The sequence below is a fragment of the Silene latifolia genome, chromosome X (genome assembly GCF_048544455.1).
Source record: "Silene latifolia isolate original U9 population chromosome X, ASM4854445v1, whole genome shotgun sequence".
Taxonomy (NCBI): Eukaryota; Viridiplantae; Streptophyta; class Magnoliopsida; order Caryophyllales; family Caryophyllaceae; genus Silene; species Silene latifolia.
In genome coordinates, this window is record NC_133537.1 from 124,054,434 (window position 1) to 124,071,271 (window position 16,838).

The window sequence follows — 16,838 nt, forward strand, 5'->3', positions numbered from 1 at the left end:
TAATTAATATTTGCGGGTTTTCGTCATTAAAACCAAATTCGGATTTTTAGAGATTCGGTTCATCAATATCAAGTCTCTGAAATTCATCTTTTGTATATTTTCATCTGTTAATTATCGTCATCATCATCAGTAGTTTAGCATTAATAACCTATTTAGTTTGTTTAATTTGTAATTAATCCTCATAATTAATCTTGCAATTAATTTGTTTTAATTAGTTTTATCTCTTGTTTTATTGTTTTTATGACCAATTCACATGTAAATAATATGCTAAACCACTTCTATCCGAGTCAAATATCGATAATCGAGCATTAAATTACCAATGAACATTAACGATATGTAATTCCGGCTTCACAGCCAGAATTCACATCAGGAACAGACGCAGTGAGCACTGCGCCTCTTCCAAAGGACGCAGCACTGTTGCGCCTGTTTCGGGTTGAATTCGCCCCTGAACTTCTCTTGTTGCTTTGACCTAGTTATTAGCTTACGTATTTAATTAACTATTACTCGTATTATCACCTAATAATTTGTTCGTTAATTTATTTTCCCTTTCTTTTCTAAAACCATCCGTTTTAAATGTATTTTCGACGTAAATCATTTAACCCGTTGTAATTATTGCAAATTTCAATTACTTTATTTATTTATTTATCATATTGTTTGTATGCTCTCACATTCAATTAACCTAAATTCTACCTCGACATTAATGCATGTTAAATTACGTGTCTACCGACTTAGTCTAAATTCACATGCTAGGATTAATCTAATGGATGTTGCATTGTATGCATATAACCGACAACATATCAAATATAGACGATTTCCCTAATCATTAGTAGAGGCCGCTATCGAGGCGGGCGGGATTAGGTGTTCGATCAAAAGAGCTTCCTAATACGTACCTGCACCCCTTACTCCAGATCTCTGTGAACATCTGTGTTCATTGGCATCCACGAGAGTCATTCTAGATATAGAATGCTAAGGGTAACGAGTTCTTGGTGTTCATGTCACTACTTTGTGTCTTGACATGACACGAGGTATTCGAACGGTTTCCAATTTTCCACAATAAATTGGTGGCGACTCCACAATTGCAAAGCTTGCTCGTTTTCACCGAGCGACCCCCGTGGGCCCGCGTCCACAGTTTGGCGACTCCGCTGGGATTAATACACTTACGTGTAGCCAAGGGTGAAACTTGAACAAGGTTAGAGAATAGTTTGTACAAGACAGTTGTCGGTTTTCATTACTCGGTCTTCCTAGATCATTTATTCGGCCTTCCTAGGCCCAACCCAACCAATTCGGCCAATCGTCCCGTCTAGACGGTCCAAATTCTTATTTGGGCCTAAGGATGGATAGTGATTGACGTCAACCATACCATGGTGCTTACTCTTGTTTGTATCAGGGGCTTTCACTACTTGTGGACGCGGGCCCATGGGGGCGCTTGGGGGAGAACAAGCGTTTGCATTTGTGGAGTCGCCACCAATTTATTGTGGAAAATTGGAAACCGTTCGAATACCTCGTGCCATGTCAAGACAAAAACTAGTGACCTGAACACCAAGAACTCGTAACCCTTAGCATTCTATGTCTAGAATGACTCTCGTGGATGCCAATGAACACAGATGTTCACAGAGATCAGGAGTAAGGGGTGAGGGTACGTACTAGGAAGCTCTTTTGATCGAACACCTAATCCCGCCCGCCTCGATAGCGGCCTCTACTAATGATTAGGGAAAATCATCTATACTCGATATATTGTCGATTATATGCATGCAATGCAACATCCAACGTTTTAATCCTAGCATGTGAAGATTAGACTAAGTCGGTGAACAACTAATTTATCATATAATTAATGTCAAAGTCGGGATTTAAGTTCAATTACATGTGAAGGCATACAAGTGATACAATAAAGAAAATTACAATAACAATACAATAAACAAAATTACAATAATTACATCAGATTAAATGATTTATGTCGAAAATACTTTTAAAACGGATAATTTGAAAAAGAAATAAATAAAAAAATTAATGAATAGGAATTAAGGTGATAATACGATTATTAGTAAATTAATACGTAAGCTAATAACAAGGTCAAGGCAAACCGGGAGTTCAGAGACAGAAGTCAACCAGGAACAGGCGCAGCAGAGCTGCGTCCTTTGGAAGAGGCGCAGCAGTTGCTGCGTCTGTTCCTTGGTTCAGTTCTGGCTGTGAAGCCGGAATTGCAAGTCATTAATGTTAATTGGTGATTTTAAGGCTTGATTATGAATAATTGACTAGGATGAAAGTGATTAGCAGGTTATTTACATGTGATTGAGGGTCATGAAAACAATAAACATGGATGAAACTAAGTAGAATGAATTATTTACAAGGTTTAATGAGGTTAAATAACAAATTAAACAAACCAAACAAATTAAATAAGTTAAACATGTTATTAATGATGAATTAATGATGGCAACGATGAACAATAGATGAAAAATATATCAATGACGAATTCCAGAGACTCAATATGGATGAATCGAACCTCTAAAAACCGAATTTGATTTTAATGACGAAAACCCGCAAATATGAATTACTTGGGATTTAAGTCGGGAATTATGATGAATTAAACATTAATGATGATGAATAATACATGCTACATGATAGAATTATTACACTTAAGTTATTATGTTCAGAGAATCAAAGAACAAACGAAAGAAAATAAAAGAGACGAATTGACAAAAGATGAAGGAAGAAGAAAGGAAGCATGTGCAGCAGGTGTTGCGTCCCTTCAAAGAGGCGCAGCAGTCGCTGCGTCCTTTCTCGACGGTCATCTTCTGGTAATCCGTGAAAAGAGTTTTACAACATGGTTTTATAAATCGGTTTTAGAAATACTTTCGACATAAATCTTACATCATGATTACAAAAGTAAAGAACAATAATAAAATAGGGATTATACACCCTCAGACTTACATGTTTGACGAAACGAGATGAACTAAGTTAACGTTTTAGTGATGCTCGACTCGAATGTAGACGAAAGTGCCCTCGTAAGAGGAATTAAAACAGATTGATTAATGTTGATTATGGTGGAGTTGGTCAAATTGGTCGGTCATGCAAAACTAGGCTGGTACTCAGAAAGATCGGAGCTTACGTGGTCGAAAGTTCAAGCACGTAGACGCCAAAAAGTAAGAACGTGGTCTAGAATGCAAAGGGAGAAGAGAAGGGCGGACACTCGCGTGAGAAATATGTGAGACCGAAGGTCTCTATTTATACTAATCACGCGTAGGAAATAGGGTTTTCGGAGAAACTTTGGAAGTGAATCTCGAAAAGATATGAAAAGATACGAAAAATACGCAGAAAAGGACTTGGGAAGAGGCGCAACAGGCACTGCGTCTCTTGGAAGAGGCGCAGCACTTGCCGCGTCCTTTCCCAAGTGGTTTCCTACTACGGAAGAAAAATTTCCGTGTTTAGTTTATGGATTAACGGATTAATCTTGTTTTCCTTAATATTTTGTGTGAATATTACGGGAAATTATTTACCAAAGATTAAAAGATTGTAAAATATGGAATAGAAATATCCGGAACATTCCAGAACATTCTGACTCGGTTTTGGAAAATGAAGACGGTTTTATGACACGGACTCCAAATGTACTCTAATTACTGCCAAAACGACCGTATCGGCACGTAGATAACAATTAAGAGGTAGACACAAGTGTTTGAGCAATCACTTGACGATAAACTTACGAACTGTCACAAATCGTTTCGCGTACCAAACATGCGGCCCAATCATCACTGGGTGGTTTGCGGGAGGTGCAGAAATAAGTTATCTACAGAGCCCCCACTGAGGCTTGGACAAGGCGAAAGTCAAAGTATAGCCATCAGGTCAATCGAAGATTACAACCTGACGACTATGGCGACGCGAGGCGGCTCAAGGGGTCTGAGCCAAGGACCTGTCGTCGGGAACAATTTAGAGTCTGTCGACTATCGGGGAGGGTCGTTTAAAGTCCATTAGACTACGTGAGGAGGCTCGCCCGCCATAAGAAGAGACCATACCTGAAATTCCTTGAAACTCCAGGGAAAACAAAACGCGATATTGGGAGAAGACAGTAGGACACAGTCTGGAACTGCTGGGAGAAATCTGCTTGTGGTCGGCTTCAAAAAAACTGCGGAAGGATTCGGGGTCGATGTTTGATCTCCATGTCTCGAGAGGGAATGACTGTCGGTCATGAACCCTTCGCTGGGGAAACATAATAGGGAACTGATCTCCATTTCTCGAGAGGGAATGTCTATCCGTGTACTCTCGCTGGGGGAACATAATCGGGAACTGATCTCCATGTCTCGAGAGGGAATGTCTATCCGTGTACTCTCGCTGGGGGAACAGAATAAAGGTGTGTCGAAACACCTGTCAAAGAAAGAAGCGCTCATTGTGACAAGCTAAGTCTTGGATAAAAATAAGGCGATAGTTTGCTGTTGGCTTGGAAGATGTGGATCCGGGTGAAGAATATACGTCAAATGGACCAAATATGTGATATAGCATCAAGGAAGAGGCGCACCAAAGATGGGCCCACAAAATAACGAACTCATAACGAATTTTTGAAAATTCGTATGAAGGGAGGCTGAGGAAGAAGCGCAGCAAGAGCTGCGTCCCTTGGAAGAGGCGCAACACCTGCTGCGTCTATTCGTGGACGTGTCTTTCCTGCGTAAAAACCCGATGAAACAGAGGGTTGATCTCATTTGTTCGAAACATAAGCTCTCAATTTCTCTCTCAAATTCCGACCATTTCCGTCAAAATTTGATCCAAAAGCTCGTATTTGCCATGACTAATCGAGGTATGTGTATCAATCTTGCATTTATCTTCCGTATTTGATCAAATGGGATCGACAAAATTAGGGTTTTCGACCCTAATTAGTCGAAAATTTTGGGCTTTCCCCCAAACGACTTTGCCTTGCAAAATTGACTTCGTGAACGGCTAATTGGTAGTATAAGGATCATAACCATGTATTTGTTTCGAATTTTCGTTGAGTTTTGAGCATTTGAGTGAAAATGAGACGGTTTCACGGCTAAACCGTAAATCGTTTCGAAAATAGCCTTTGGATTGCCCATTCGCGACGAAACTCGATATTTAGAATCCTTGTATCATGGGTAAAGTTCCTACCATTTCGGAATTTTGGTTTGTGACGGCTTTTTCAGGACACTTTCTATGGCATAATCGCCGTTAGGCTTCAAATTAGGCTGGACTAGGCTTCAAATTAGGCTGGACTTGACCCAAATTACCACATGAGCGGACGGGTTTGTGGGAAAATTGCCAAAGATGGAGAGAAAAGAGAGATTTTAGGGCTCCGAAAACTCGAAAAATCCCCTAATCAAGGCTTGTCGTCACTTGACGCGGCCTAAATTTACTTTAATTTTGCAGGTGACGAGGCTTCTACATCTGGGAGAGATCCCATAGACGTGGACACTGCTGTTGACCCTTCTCAGGTGCTTGAGGAAGCGTTAGAGGAGGCTTTCACCGCCGCGGTGATGGCTGCTGAGGACGAGGTCCCCGAGGAGGAGGCTGTTGAGGAGGAGGAGGTCCCGAGACGGGCCAATGTTGGACGGGGTGGTCGCCAGCTGAGGGGAGCACCTGCGTGGGCTGAGACTTGAGACAGTAGGCACCTACTTTGGGCTGCGGAGGGTCACCTGTCCTACAGGACGGTGAAGAGCTTGGTAAATAGAATTCATCACTCTTCATTCATCATCTTTCATTTCTGTTTGCCACTCCTTTTCTTCTTCGTCTGAGCTAAAGATAGCTTTTATTTCAAATCAACATAGGAGGCCGGGAACATCAGGTCGTTCTCGGGCTACACGACGGCGATGGGGTGCTACGAGAGGCTGTCGGCTGAGGAGCGAGCCATGATCGAGCGGGGAGCGTTCGGCGCCTTGGTGCAGGCCTGGAGGGATATTGCGAGGAGGATGCTTCGGTCTAACCTCAGTCTCGTCCGAGCTTTCTTGGACCGGTTTTGGGACACGACCTCCACGTTTCACATGCCTTTTGGTGAGGTGGGGGTTACGTTGGAGGACTAAGGCATGATTTCCGGTCTTCCGTTTGGGACTGAGGTGGTGGAGTGGCCGGATACAGCCATGAGGGTTGACTCGGCGGAGGCTGATCGGCTGGAACTTGGCGCCGAAGGCGGCTGCGGTACCTAGCTTGGTGCCTAGCTCTTACATGCGGGACTACTTTGCGGGGAAGACCCCGGTGTCAGTGGTGATCGAGGGGAGGGAGACGGCTCCTCCTCCCTGCACTGCAGAGCAGAGAGTCCGTTTGTGGCTCTGGTGGTTCTTGTCTTCGATCTATCTCGGAGACAAGGGAGAGAGGCTTTCGACGAAGCTTCTTCCCTTTCTTTCTGACCTGAGCGACCTAGGACGTTGGGACTGGGTCACTGCTGGTTTTGCGGTCCTCAACCGCTTCATGAGGGCCATGGTTCGTCCGGAGTTGATGGAGAAGGGGACTTCTCCCCGCTTTGTCGCCCCGGAGGCTGCCTTGTTGGAGGTATGAACCTTCACTTCTTTTCATGAAAGATCATTTCCTTTTCTTATCAAATCACGAAAGATCGTTGTTGATTATCTCGATTTACAGGTGTGGGTGTACTCCTACTTTCCGGGCCTCGCGCCCAAGAGGACGGAGCCGGTGGAGAGGGCCTATCCCGCTGTGAGGGATTGGGTGATGTGCCACACGAGGAGTCGGCGTTCCTTCCACGACGTCTGTCGGCGGGAAGTGAACGCTCTTCAGCTGGACGGTGTGAGTACTTCACCTTGCATTTGTTTGTCTCTCTTCTTTACTTTAGAACTGATCATAAGAATGACCCTTCGTTTGCTTTTCTAGTGGGTGCCCAGGCCTTGGGAGGAGTACGCTGGCGCTTCTCCTTTTGTGGCTGAGGTCCTTCGACCTAGGAGCTCGAGCCGGCTGCTGCTGAGGACATCGATGGGTCCTGTGTGGTACTTGGGTGAGCGCTTGGCTCGTCAGTGCTCTCGGGGCGTCTTGACGGTTCCCATCGATCCTCCTCGGACGATGTTTAGAGAGCCCTCTAAGGCTAAGCGGGAGGCTGACTTGGCTGGCGTCGGTGGCAACGCCCTCCTTCTTCCTGGCGAGGACTACTCGGCGTTCCTCTACGGGAGGTTGGCGTACTGACCGGTTGTGGTAAGTGATTTATCCTCTTTCATTTTTTATTGTTTGAGAATACGATGAAAGATCATCGGTTAACGGAAATCATTTTACTTTGCAGGAGGTCAAGGCGGCGGGCATCGAGCCCCCAGAGTACCCCGAGACCCTTGAGTACACCGACACGACGGGGATGACGACGATCTCCGACCTACGTGACTTACTTTGACGTGGCGGTGAGAGATGCTGGCCTGGACGAGTGGCAGCATCTGATTCGGAGGGTGAGTCTTCTAACTCGTATAGTTTTGTGTAAGAACACATTTCCTCGAGTTTGTCCAATCGCTAAGAATTTTCCTTTTGAAATGCAGGTTGCGTCATCCAGGTTCGTGGCTTTGTGGAGGGTAGCCAACCAGCTACGGGCTACTGCCGTCGAGGCACTTGCTGGCGGGCGAGGACGTCAGGTATGAACCTTCCGTTTACTTCATTTTTGAATTTTCTAATCTTCCTTTACGCTTGAAATGATTGACATGAGCCAGTTTTGTTGTTTGCAGAGGGAGCGTAAGCTGGAGCGAGAGCTTGCCCAGTCCCGAGAGGAAACGGCTCGCCTGCTAAGGGAGCTCGAGGTCCATGACACCGAGGTTGCTGCTCTCGAGGCGAAAGTTGCAGAGCTAGATGGCGACCACCAATAGCTTCCATGTTGCTTCTTGTTTTTTGGTTGTATTTTTGTACATTTATACATTTTAGGACCCACTTTTGGACATTTGGATCTTGTTTTGGGGCTCCAGCCCCCAGTTTGGTGTACATATCTCTTCCTGATTGTATATATGATGGCCTGAGTGCCTTTGCTGCTGGGTTGCTTTGTTTGTACCTGCAGGTTAGCTTTGAACAAGTTTGGTAGATGATGGTTTACGCCGTCATGCTGCCGAAATTTACACAGAAATCACATAGAACATGTATTTGTACATATGGCCTAAATTAGTGCAAAACAATGACTCAAAAATGCAAAAAAACTGGACCGGAAATGAAAATGCAAAAATTTGAAATGCAAAAAAATTGGACCGAAAATGAAAATGCAAAAATTTGGTCGAAAATGACCGGACGGTAGGGAGGGTTACCCCCTAAAAAAGAAAAAAAAGAAAAACATATAAGTTTGAAATGTGATGTGGAAGGAGAGTGAAATGATTCCCCAAAAAAGAAAATTAAAAAGAAATGTATAAGTGTGCTAAAATGTCGATATCGTCTCGAAATGCGTGTCCGCAAAATTAGGAAACGCGAAGTATGGCAACCTGTCGTATTTACCAAAATAATAACCCGTATGAATAGGAAATTATTCATTGAGGAATTTAGGAAAGATCCAACGCGGAGAATCACAGAAAGAGTGCTGAGGAAGAGGCGCAGCAAGAGTTGCGTCCCTTCGAAGAGGCGCAGCACCTGCTGCGCCTGTTCCCCAGTGTGTCCGTCCTGACGGATTTTAGGAAACAGCTTTTAGTATAAATAGAGACGTCGAGGGAGGTTTTATTCACATAATTCTTCCGTCTTTCTTCGTCTTATTACACAAATCTCCCAAAATAAGCATACATCATGAATACTCTTGAGATTCGTCTAAAAGAATGGACAAATGAGTTCTCCAATGTGGAGAAACACGACATGGGTGCTTATAATTTTGGATCGCTTTTGAGGTTGAAGTTGATCAAGGTAGTCAAACCATTTCTAGATGCTTGTCTTGACTATTAGGACCCGAATTATCATGTATTTGCCTTCCCTGGAGGCGACATTTGCCCATTTCCCGAGGAGATTGTTGCGATTGGTGGTTGGGACCCGGAACATTTTCCTGCTATTCCCTCCACTTCTCAAGGGTATAAGAACAAGTTTAGAGACTTGCTTGGATTGGCCAGAGTTGATGTTTACCGTCTTGTGACTTCTAAAGGAGTACGAATGTTGGATTTCATCGATCGATTTATCAATAGGGCTGATCCCACTCTCTCTTATGTTGCGAGGCGAAGGGCATTCGGATTTTTCCCATTACATGTGTATATCCTTCAAGGGCATGTTGATGAGGATATGAGGGGCGACCCTCGTCTTTTGAGCTTGATTGAGCAAATGGAGCTGCGTAGGAGCCCAGCTTGCCTGTGTTTAGGAGAGATCCTATTAGGCTGGGATAACAGGAAAGCTAATCGCGACCTACCTTACTTGGGAAGTCCCATTATTTTGCAGGTAAAAGAACCTCTCTTTTTTTTTTCTTCGCTTCTTTCTCTTTTTTTTTTTTTTTTTTTTATTCTTTGTTTTTCTTCTTCTTTTTTTTGTTGTTTTTTTCTTTTTTTTTTTATACCTGCTTTTGGTAGGTCTGGCTTATGGAGCGTCTTCGATTGATCGAGCCCCCAGTTAATGTTCCTGCTTATCATGCTCGCTCAATTGCAATGAGGACCAGGCTTTACATGGTGGACTTCACTCGAGTTTGCAATTACTAGGCGAATAAATTGAAGAGTGAAGATAGCCCCTTAATCAGATGGACCGTACCATGGTGGCATCTCAAATCTGTCACTGGAGTATCCTCCTTGGATCCTACCCGTTCTGTTCGCATTCCCGGCTTGAAGTTTATGATATGCATTTTCCCGGAGAGGTTGATGAGGCAGGTTGGATTGAAGCACGCAAACTGCCGTGGCGCTTACTACCGAGAGTCGAAGGGAATGGGCCATCAAATGGGCCCAGAGGAACATTTGGTTCTTGAATTCTTCCGTTAGTGCTCTATGGGTGTCAGATTCCTATCTGCGGTGGAGGAAAGCTACTACTCTGGAGGAGCGCGAGAGACTAAGGAAACGTGAACCTGATAACTACAAGGTTCGCGAGGTGGAAAAGGAGAAGGAGAAGCATCTGACTGAGGGAGAGGAAGAAGCCGGGCTTCGAGTTGTTCATCCTTCGAAGAAACCGAAGACTTCTCCTGCCGTCGAGATGGTGGTTGACAAAAATGGCAAAGCAAGACCACGAGAGAGACCATTGGTGATTAGGTCGGAAGTGGCGTAAGAGCGTCCGGCTCGAGGTCGGGACAAGAAGTATGAAAGGAATGACAAAGGCAAAGGGAAAATGGAAGAGTAGCCTAAGTCTTTATTATTATTTATTATTATTCTAATAAGAAGATGGGGTTTTTAGAATCCTAGACTATTTATTTTTATTATGTACGTACTATTATTATTAATGAGATAAAAAGGGTTAATTGGTTATGAAACCGTCATGATTTTCTTTTCATTATTCTTGTCGAATTTCAAATGCATTCGCTAATGTCCTTCTATTTACATTTTAAAGTAATTAAATGGGTTGTATCCCGTGAAGGATTGCCGACGTATTCATCAAAAAATGAAATCAAACCCTTGCGCGTAGTTCGAGTAAATGTAAAAGAATAATTGTTCTAAGCAAGAGCTTGTAGTGAACTTAGAAAATAAGCATGAGCTTTACTTACTCCTAAAATGCAATTTAGTTTATTTGATGATATGAGAATGACAAATTGACAAAGTGCAAGAGCAAGATGACATTAGCTTGATTCAGCTTGGCCAGGGGCCATTTATTTCGTGCCACAAGAGCGACACGTGAGGTTACGCGAGGCGCGTTTTTGCTCTTATTCTAGGCATAGTAACGTTTTAATTGGTCAAGGTTTGTTGGGTTGGCAAATTCGTTCCCATCTAGGTCTGTGATCCTAACCGCACCCCCCGGAAGTATGGACTTGACTAGGAAAGGCCCGGCCCAATTGGGTTTGAATTTTCCTCGTGGGTCGACAGGTAAAAGAGCCCTGATTGATTTGAGGACCAAGTCTCCTTCCTTGATGTTCCTTGGCTTGACCCTTTTGTTGAAGGCTCATTTGATACGCGCCTGGTATGTTTGCACATAACCTTCGTTCATCCAGGAGGATGAGTTCTTCGTATCTATCCCTCTTCCACTCGGCTTCGGGTATTTGACTTTCGAGTAAAATACGCAAGGATGGTATTTCTAGCTCGACTGGTTGTACAGCCTCTATGCCGTAGGTCAAATAGAAAGGAGTAGCCCCAGTGGTCATCCTAACGGATGTGCGGTATCCCCATAAGGCAAAGGGTATCTTGCTTGGCCAATCTCTATAGTTGTCAATCATTTTCTTGAGAATCGTGACAACGTTTTTGTTTGCTGCCTCTACCGCGCCATTGGTTTGTGGTCTGTATGGCGAGGAGTGGTGATGCTTGATTTTGTACTTGGCTAGAAATTGTTCAGTCTCAGCTTGGAAATGTGATCCATTGTCACTGATGATCTCATGTGGGCAACCATATCGACAGATAATATTGGTTTGTATGAACTTTGTTACGTTCTTGGTCGTAAGACTAGTGTAGGAAGCTGCTTCTACCCACTTGGTGAAATAATCGATTGCTACTAAGATGAAACAGTGACCTCCTGTTCCGGCTGGGGTGATTTTACCGATGATGTCAATTCCCCAAGCAGAGACTGGCCAAGGAGATGTCATGGTGTAAAGCAATGAAGGAGGTACATGTTGTACATTCCCAAAGATTTGGCAATTATGGCACTGTCTTACATATTTGATGCAATCAGATTCCATCGTGGTCCAATAATACCCTAAACGTGTGATTTTCTTTGCCATTATGGGTCCACTCATGTGAGGGCCGCATTCTCCATCATAGACTTCTTCCATCACTTTCCATGCCTGTGAATGATCAAGACAACGTAGGCTTACACCAAGAGGTGTTTTTTTGTATAGCTCTCCTTGCATGAGAACGTATTGGGAAGCTAGCAAGCGGATAGCGCGTTGTCCCCTTTTGTCCATTTCTGGTGGATAGGTGCCATTTAGTTTGAAGTTTAGGATTGCTTGGAACCAAAGCTCCTCCGTAATTTCCTCTTCATCGGTGATTTGGTGCACATAAGCTGGCTCTGATCGTCGTTCGATGCACAAAGGCATTTCTACCATGCTATCCGGCATATTAATCAAAGACGCAAGTTTTGCAAGAGCATCTGCAAATTGATTTTCTTCTCGAGGTAGATGTAAGTAGGTTACTTGATCGAAGAATTGGGCTACTTAGTCTATTCTGGCTTGATAGGGTGCCAAGCTTTCGCTTCGGATTTTCTAAGATCCCGTAATTTGATTGATGATCAAAGAGGAATCCCCATGTACTAGAAGATTCTTAATGCCTAAACTTACTGCCACTTGCAATCCAATGAGACAGGCTGCGTATTCTGCAGCGTTATTTGTCACCTCGAAGTCGAGTTTGACAGAGATTGGTGTATACTCGCCTTCAGGAGAAATGAGCAACAGTCCTATTCCAAATCCTCTTAAATTCGATGCCCCATCAAAATAGAGGTCCCAGGAGTCTACATCTGTCTGGAGTATATCCTCATCCGGAAACGACCAGGTGTCTATCGTTTGTGTATCATTGATGGGATTTTATGCGAATAATTCGGCAACGGCTCACGCTTTTATGACTTTCAAAGGCACATACTTGAGATCGAACTTTGAGAGCATCAAAGTCCATCTCGCTAAACGTCCATTGAGAACGGGTTTCTCGAAGAGGTATTTGACAGGATCCATTTTGGAGAATATTTTGACTGAGTAGCTAAGCATGTAATGGCGCAGCTTCTTTGTTGCCCACACAAGAGCAAGGCATGTCTTCTCGAGTGGTGTGTATTTGCACTCGTACTCCAAGAACTTCTTACTAAGGTAGTAAATTGCTCTTTCTTCTTTTCCTACAGTTTGAGCTAACATGGCGCCCATGGCCGTTTCAGTTACCGTGAGATATAAACCAAGAGGTTGATCTCGTTGAGGTGGCATGAGCACTGGCGGTTTGGCTAGTATTTCCTTGATTCGATTGAAAGCCTTCTGACAGTCATCATCCCACATGGTGTGATCTATTTTCTTTAACTTCTTGAATATAGGTTCGCAGATCATGGTGAGTTTCGATATGAATCGACTTATGTATTGTACCTTGCCTAGGAATACTCTAACTTCTTTCTCTGTTTGAGGTTGCGGCATTTCAATTAGAGCTTTGATCTTGGAAGGGTCTATTTCTATACCTCGTTGGCTAACAACGTATCCTAGGAGTTTGCCATATGTTACTCCGAATGCGCATTTCTGAGGATTGAGCCTCATGTTGTACTTCCGTAGCCTTGAGAAGAATTTGCGAAGGTTCGCAATGTGTCTCTCTCTTTCTTTGGACTTAACAATCATGTCGTCTACGTATACCTGAACTTCTTTATACATCATGTCATGTAAGAGCGTAGTTGCGGTGCGTTGGTACGTAGCACCGGCGTTGATCAACCCAAACGGCATGACCGTGTAGCAGTAGGTTCCCCATTGAGTGACGAAGGCGGTCTTATGCGTGTCTTCTAAGGCCATCTTGAACTGGTTATATCCTGCGTATCCATCCATGAAGAATAGCAACGCGTGATCCGCCGTATTATCCACCAATATGTCGATATGTGGTAGAGGAAAGTCGTCCTTAGGACTTGCTTTGTTTAAGTCTCTAAAGTCAACACAAACACGGATTCTCCCATCCTTTTTGGGTACGGGTACTATGTTAGTGATGTGACCATTATTTGAGCATATTTAGTCCCCGAATTAGCCTTGTTGCCATGCTTTTTAGTGCATATTTGGGTCATTTATTGTCTTTAGTACTTTGTTTTGCATATTCTTTGAGGTTTTGAACCCTTGGTAGGAAAGGAGTGAAAACCTTGCATTTTCATGGCAAAATGGAGCTAAATTGATTGAATTCAATGGCCAAACATCAAAGAGAAGACAAGACTAGAAGGCCTTTGTACATATTGTAGTAGATGGGCAATGATGAGAAAAGATCCTTGCATCCCCGACGAAATCCTCAAGGATTGTATGAAGAAAAAGGAAGAAAAGAAGAAAGGAGGAAGCTGACTCAGAATCGGAGCGGATTTCCTACTGGACGCCCGTCCAGCATAAGGAATCCGAGCGTCTTCCTCAGAGGGACGCTCGTCCAAAACCACCACAATTCGTCTGTCCACCCAACAAATCCGCTCGTCCAAAAGAGCCACAATCCGCTCGTCCCGTGCCCTGGACGCTTGGATTGTGTGACAGCTATCCCGTCTTCTACTTGTTCTATGAAGGATGCGCATACCTCGGGAAAGACTAGCAAAAAGGAGACTCGCATATTTTTCTGAGAGGAGCGATTCCTCAAGGACTTAATCGTCATTTAAGCCCTTAGTAAACCAAATTTGTGTACCTAATCCCCACTATAAATACCCCATAGTCTAATTAGATTATCATGTTCTTCTTAGCAATCTCTAGTGTAGTTTATATCAATCTAATCTCTCTTTAATCTTGTAATCAACTTTTAATCAAGTCTTAATACAAATCTCATTTCCTTAATCTCTCTTTTGTTCATCTTTCATTTTTGGTAATTGAAGATTATTTGGGTTATTATTGGGAGATTGACAACCTTCCAATCAATCATCAAGTATTGTTAATCATCTTCATTTATTCATCATGTTTTACTTTGTTGGTATGATTGACAACCTTGCTAGCATGTTCAACATGATAATGAGTGAGTAGTTTCCTTAGCTAGGGTTAATGGGTAATTAGGGGAAACCAACATGGGGGATGATTCATGCTTAAATTAATATGTTTTCATAGTTTATTTGCTTGCTTGTTGTGATCTCAACTTATGCACATGTTATGTTTGACGAAATGCGAGCCTATGAATCCTTGCATTTTTTACCCATCACCTATCTTTTCAATGAGACTTGTAAGACATAAACCAACTCGAGTCTCATTAGACCATGCATATAGTTGAGTAGGGAAGATTAAGTCGACTTGTAGGTGTTGTACAATCTAATCGATTCGGCTCCGGGACCCAAACTTTCCTAGGATTGTAAGATATAAACCAACTCGATCCATCACAACAATAATTGATTGCTTATAATTTCAGAATATGTTTGTATGATCAATTCCCATGAATCCCCTATGACCCCATGACACCCTAGTGCCTTTTATCAATTGTTTACATCCCTTTTTAATCATCTTGCTTGTTTACTTTCATTGCTATTTAGTTTAGTGATCTTCTATTCAAACCCCAAATTGTGACACCCCTAGACACCGCTACATTTAATTGAAAATCTCACTTCAATACTCGTCCCTTGGGATCTGACCTTTACTTGCCTCTTTACTAATAGTAGAGTTGTTTGTGAAGCTATAAATATTGTTTTGGTCTAGGTGCTCCTAATGACAAGTACCGAAAACTAAACCTCAAAGAGGGCCTGACCAAAAATGGCGCCGTTGCCGGGGACGGTGTTAACTTGATTTAGATTTTCTTATATTGTTTTTAGTTGTGTCTTTCTTTGCCTTGGGTTCGAGTTGTTTGATATTTTGCATGTCTAGAAGATCACAAGGTAACTTGTTACCCTTTGATCACGAAATTGAAAGGACTTTGACAAACAATAGAAGACTTTTTAGAGGTACTTTGAGAGGTATTGGTGAGGTTGTAGATATTCAACCAAACGCTATTGAGTTCGTCAACCCTTTTTAAAGAGAAGGTGAGGAGAACCCAACACAAAATCCAACACAAAATCAACCCACAATGCCTAAATTTTCATCACATTCCGTACCAACCGAGGAGAACCTACCCAATGGTACTCCCACACCACAACACTTAACCGGAAATTTCATTGCCAAATCCACATTTATCCAATTAGTCGAAAGAAGCCAATTTGGGGGGATGCCTAGTAAAGACCCTCACTCTCACATGGAGACTTTTTGTGACTATTGTGATGCGATTTCTCAAACCGGTGTAACTCAAGACCAAATTCGATGGGTCTTATTTCCTTTTTCTCTAATTGGCACCGCAAAACAATGGTTGAAAGGCCTTGATAAGGCTACTCTCGGAATTGACTCTTGGAAGAAATTGGCTCTAGCTTTCTACAAAACGTTCTACCCACCGGAAAAGACTAACATGCTAAGAGCTCAAATTACGGGTTTTAAGCAAAGAGATGACGAATCTTTGTATGAAGCTTGGAAGCGATTCAAGGGAATTTGTCGCTCATGTCCTCATCATGGACTTAGCGAGTGGTTCTTGGTACAACAATTTTGGAATGGTCTTTATGAAGACTCAAGAAACATTTTCAACATGGGATCAAATGGTATGTTCACCGAAGTTGACGATAATCAAACTTGGAACAAGATTGAGGAAATGGTGGTCCATAATTCACAATATAGTAGACCTCGCAAGGCTACTAGAGGAGTGGTACGAGGTATGAAGCACCTAAGAAGCAAGTTGAGGATGAAGTTGTGGAAGCTAGTGACAAAGAAGAAGTTGTGCAAAACTCCAAGGATGGAGAACCATCAAAAGAAGAAGTTTCAAAGAAAAGTGAAGACAAGGCCAAGGAAGAGGAACCCATTGTGATTAGACTTCCTTTTCCAAGTCGTCAAGCTAAGCCCAAATTTGATGACCAACTTGGAAAATTTATGGAAATTGTGAAGAATTTGGAAGTCTCGATTCCTTTCACGGAATTAATCAATCACGTGCCGGCATATGCAAAGTATATGAAAGACATCCTTACGAAAAAGAAGTCGATCCGAAAGCTTGAGACTATCGCCTTCACTAAGGTGAGTAGTGAAATCCTTTAAGGGAGTTCACCTCCGAAACTTAAAGATCCGGGAAGCTTCTCAATACCGTGTACCATGGGCGACACAACGATCAACAAAGCCCTATGTGATCTAGGGGCTAGTGTGAGTGTTATGTCGTATTTGGTGAGTAAAA

At 42.9% G+C, this 16,838-nt stretch overlaps 1 non-coding gene across 1 annotated transcript; it reads right to left on the reverse strand.

Moving 5' to 3' along the window:
* Positions 1-16,031: 16,031 nt before the first annotated feature.
* Positions 16,032-16,138, reverse strand: LOC141623999 (small nucleolar RNA R71). Its single transcript, XR_012533811.1, has one exon. It is a non-coding gene; the product is annotated as a small nucleolar RNA R71 (small nucleolar RNA).
* Between the last annotated feature and the right edge of the window lie 700 nt (positions 16,139-16,838).